The sequence below is a fragment of the Chiloscyllium plagiosum genome, unplaced genomic scaffold, assembly GCF_037043375.1.
Source record: "Chiloscyllium plagiosum isolate Xiang-an unplaced genomic scaffold, Cpla_swu_hap1 HiC_scaffold_45, whole genome shotgun sequence".
Lineage (NCBI taxonomy): Eukaryota > Metazoa > Chordata > Chondrichthyes > Orectolobiformes > Hemiscylliidae > Chiloscyllium > Chiloscyllium plagiosum.
Window position 1 is genome coordinate 45,361,873 of NW_028270183.1, and position 5,129 is coordinate 45,367,001.

Below are 5,129 nucleotides of genomic sequence, written 5' to 3' on the forward strand. Positions count from 1 at the left end.
CTCATTCACTTAACCTGGAAAAGAGAGATAAAGCAATGACTCATTTGTTTATGATCGGGGGCATTCAGATTTAATTTTTATTCAATGGCACACTTAGAGATTTCACAAAACATATTGGGCTGCTTGGCGTGAGAAAGATGTGATTATTCTCACCTTCACCAGAGTGACGGCAGCGCTATAGAAAATACTCAGGAAGAACAAGGTGATGAACGTGGAAGCAGTTGTCCAGATGTTGCTGTTATCATCCTCATAGTCTTCAATCCAAGTGCGATCTATTGAATCTATGAATATAAAGCCGAGAGAACGCATTGAGATTGTTTATTGATCCAGATCGATCTATCTGCATTCAAGTCATGTAATTGGAGACCATTACATCTTCATAAAGCAGTCAGGTATTTCTCAAATGTGACTCTCTTATCTGTATCTATTAGTGCATTATTGACTCAGCAAGAAATTACAAATACTAACTGCACATGTTCTTTCTTCATTGTCCATGTCAGAACATTTTAAATTAGTTTATTTCTTTATTTATTGAAGGATATTATTATTTGGCGAATGCTTATAACAAATGATTATTTTAATTATATCATTATATTTTAAATATAGGCTGTGACAGTTTCATTGAAAATTGTGGCCATCACTGACTAAAAGTTCAAATGTGATTCTCATCTTTATGTACTGGTGACCAATTTGCTTGGCAAATCACGAATAAGTTACATCACAATCAAAGCATTGCTTCATATTTTTGTTGTAGGATCTGAATATTTAGGAATAAATTTTTGTGCATGTGTCCCTTAATTTATTTGATCTACTGCTTGGTGTTTATGGTTTTCCTTTAATGTTTGTGCATGTGGTTATGAGTGTTTCTTATTTCACTCTTGCCCATGTTGGAGTCTGTGCATGAACAAACCTATTCGTGTGCTCATGTTTGTGTACGTAAATTTTGGCCTTTTCACATTGTGTAAGCATCATCATGCAAATATGCCACTTTGTTGCTGCCTATGTTTATCTTGTAATGTCTTTGCGAGTGTTCACTTTTCATTAGTGCTATCTAAAATGTGTGTTTATGTGTCTATTTCACATCCTACCTGAACTAGATTATTTTCATGTTTGTGCTTAATAAATGTTAGCATGCAACATCACGTTTTGATGGATGATTATATTTATGTGATGATGTCTGCTTGTGTGGCAATCTTTCCTAAACAATATCCTAATAAGCTTGTTTGTGTTATTGTGTGTGGATGCTTGCTGATGGTTGTGTCCATTATCCTTGTTTAATAAATGCCCCACTGTTTGTTAATTTATGCACTTGTCTGCATGTGAGACTCTAAATTTGTGTGTATGTGTGACCGTGCTGATCAATGTGATTTAAAAATAAATAACTAAGCTGCCTCTGTCATCGTATGTTTGTGATTATGAAAATGGGAAAATAATGATATTAATGTTTATCTCTGTGCACTTATGTGCCTGTGTGAGTCAACATGTGGGAGGACATTTTTTGGATTTTGTATCTGTGTGTTTATGTGTGTGTTATGTCTGTACGCATTGTGCTGTATGAATGTATATGTATTCGTGTCCATTTGTGTGTTACCGTGTGTCTACGTTTCTCATGGTTATGTGTGAGTACCCCTGCTCAGTTGTGCAAATGCTTTTCCTTTGGTGTATGTGAGGTTTTGTAAGAGCTTAGGTGAGTGCTCAAGTACCATTTGCATGTGTAGCTCTGTGCAAGTATACGTGTGTGACGTCTTATCTATATGCACATTTGAGTGTGCACAAAAATATGTGTCTTTAGGTGAGAGCCTGTATATGTGTCTTTACGTGTGTCATTTGTGAGCATCTCTGTATCTGTGTGCGTTTCTGCTCTTATACCAGACTGTAATTTTTATTATTCTAATTTTATTGTTCTTATTTTAATGGATTGCCCACAATTAGATCTGACCTTGGTGTTGTAGGAAACATTTTCCATCATCGTGGAGAAATAAGCGTTTTATGAGCGACTCTTCTGTTGCAGTGATAGAATTTCTGTTTCTGAGACAAAAGGCCTGAGTTCAAATCCCCACTGTCCCAGAGATAACATTTCTGAGTATGTTTATCAGAAAATGTCTACTTGTGTTCTGTATGTGAAACAAAATAATATCAGGTGTTCGAATAAAAAATTGATCCCATGTGCTCCAGGAAACTGAGACAAAACAATGGAATTCAAACCGGGACAATGCAAACACCAGTTTTGGATTATGGGAATCAATGTTAATCATTTGTTAACAGGGCCAAGCTTGTCCAACATGCTTCAAAGGTATTATTTTGCATGGAAATTTTAAATCTTCGGACAGTAAGCAAGAAGCTGACTGTTCCTGTTAGTAACTGGGTTACATCACAGAGGACATCTACCATGAAAACTCTGCGCAGGGAGCAAGAGGACAGACCATTCATCGTTCCCCTCTTCCCTTTGCTCCACAATAGCTTATCTGTCGATTCTCTTTGGTGTGAAAGTGAAGATACATTCTGTCAACTCATGCATTGGTGCAAGATCTCTGGCAGTTCCCCAGAAACAAAGGTTACATTCAAACTGCTCTGCACTCTTTACGATTGGTATGTTCCAATCTAAACTAATTTTAAAAGTCTCTTAAATTTACATTTCCAATTGGCACAATGTGGCAGTTTAAAACTGACGTGAATTTTGTAAGAATGTCCAATTGGGGGAATCAAGAACACCAAGTTCAAAACTCGTGCTCTACTCTTGACATAAAATGGACATTGTTAGATTTCATCACAGAGGGATTTAGGATGGATAAGGTACTTGGCGGAATCCTGCAATGAGTGAGCTTTACTCTGTCTCTGACCCAGGGTGTATCTGAGCAGGGAACATTAACTGCACAAGACACTTGTCCTAGACCTGATAATAATCCACTTTAACTACTCAGATGCAATGTAAGTCAGAGTGAGAAACGACTAATTCAGTATTTAACTCACAACTGGAGGAAAAAAAAACTTTATTACTTTTGTTGAATTATTAAATGTAACTTTGAGATTTTTATTGACATGAATTAACAGTGTCCATCAGTGCAAGTGAAATGTTTACGAAACTCGGTTTACCGCTGGATTTATCGACTGTTCTGTTGATGATCTTCAATGGAATCGCTTCATGTCCCACCACACAGGAGTAAGAAGCACCGCTGGCCCACTCCTCCGCTGTAATGGATAACAGGCTGTAGATGAAGAAGGAGGTGTTGTCGCTCTCTGCCATCACCTCGGTGTCCTTGTAGTTATTGGGATTCACCGGCTTGTCATTGTTTGTCCACTTGACGAAGATCTCTCGGGGGGAGAAACCTCTCACTAAACAGGTGAGGGAGAGAAACCTCTGAGCGGAGATTTCTTCTGTTGGTGGCAGGAGGACTGACACTGATGGCTCCAGCGGATTAATCACTGCAGAATATTTGAGATAAATATTAATCAACTATAAAAATCCAGAATCAACATCGCAATTTCACTAAATATTAAAATACACCATTTTTAATTTGGGATTTATTCACTTTCATTTTCTAAAGGAGCAGAATGGTATCCATGATGTTCAGTAAAAGAAGTAAAGAGTTTAGTTTGAAAGTCGCCTCCATGTTTCCAGCCCACAACGAGGACATTCTGTCCATTTGTCATTGCTGATGGTGACATCACAACCCAGGCTTCTTCCCACCTTATCTGACTTAATCCTTTGGTCAGTCTTCTTCTTAATCAGCTACTTAGCTATCCTGCCATCAGATGCATCATTAATGCTCCCAAAGGTGTTTGTTCATTTCAATCAAAGCCTGCCATTGATGTAACTGGATCTGGATTACACATGGAATCCTTTGTGCTTTAATCTCACCGCTCACCTTTCTCCTTGTGGATGGAGTCTCTCAGCGGAGTCGGTAGATTCTGATGGTACACCACACATTCCAAAGTAACGCCACTCATGGAGAGAACACTCAAAGTAAAAACATCACCGCACTCCAGGGTAAGAGACACAGACTGAGAGAGCTACAAATCATTCTGAACTCTGATGTGAATCAAACACACTAATTTATCAGGCGTAGTAAACAGCTTCTCGTTTCCCAACATGCCACGTATCTCATTTCAGTTTGAGTGTTACATTAGCATTGCTCATAATTCAACCTTTTGGCAAGGCAGAAAAGCATGTTTCCTCTCTGTTGAAGATAGATATATAGACAGTGAGCTTTGTTAAATAGTTTGTTGCCTGACCATGCTGGGAGAGCCATTCAGAGTGCTGAATCCTTGCCTGGTAGCTGCTTCAAGGGTAAGTTTGGGGTGGAGAAGGGATATTGGAGAGATATCTGATTGAAGCATAGAAAATACTGAGAGGTCGAGTGAATGTGGAATAGATGCTTTGACTGGTCGGCGAGACTAGGACCCAAGGGCACAGTCTCAGGGTCAAAGGTGCACCGTTGAGAACTGAGATGGGGAGGAATTTCTTCAGCCAGAGGATGATGAGTCTATGGAACACGTTGCTGCAGAGGGCTGTGGAGGCCAGGCCATTGTGTGTATTCAAGCCAGAGATAGATCGGCTCTTGTTTAGTACGGGGAGAAGGCAGGAGAATGGCTTTAGCCCGAAACGTCGATTTTCCTGCTCGTCGGATGCTGCCTGACCTGCTGTGCTTTTCCAGCATCATTCTGATCTAAACTCTGGATTGGCCGAACAGCCTTATTCTGAACCTCTATCAAATTGACGTGGTTAAAATATGCAGTGACCCTTACTTGAAAATAAATCAAAATGCGTTCAATGCTTCATTCCCTGCTCAGGAATAACCTGTTGGTTGGACATTGTACGACATCGATTTTTATCTGGTACTGAGCTCTTTAACTTCATTTATGGGATCAGACCACAGACCAAGTGGGTATCACATTTGATGAACTGGGATAGACGTGATCTCACTGAGCTGCTTTAAGATGCTCTCTGTAATTAGTGGATGAGGCAGGAGAATAAATTCTGGTGGGAATGCTATAATCGGGATATCGGGATGAATAAACTAGGAACTCGAGACAGGCTGATTTAGCCTGGTTTGGGGTGATGATGTTTACACAGTGAGTAGTGGATATCTATAAAATTAGTGCACATTTCCATCGAGTTTGTAGATTAA

At 39.3% G+C, this 5,129-nt stretch overlaps 1 long non-coding RNA gene across 1 annotated transcript; it reads right to left on the bottom strand.

The window, feature by feature from the left end:
- Window positions 1–2,973: 2,973 nt before the first annotated feature.
- LOC148136649 (uncharacterized) lies at window positions 2,974–3,947 on the bottom strand. The gene is made up of 2 exons (XR_015754432.1): window positions 3,867–3,947; window positions 2,974–3,423 (listed from the first exon to the last, which is right to left on the bottom strand). It is a non-coding gene; the product is annotated as an uncharacterized LOC148136649 (long non-coding RNA).
- Window positions 3,948–5,129: the final 1,182 nt, after the last annotated feature.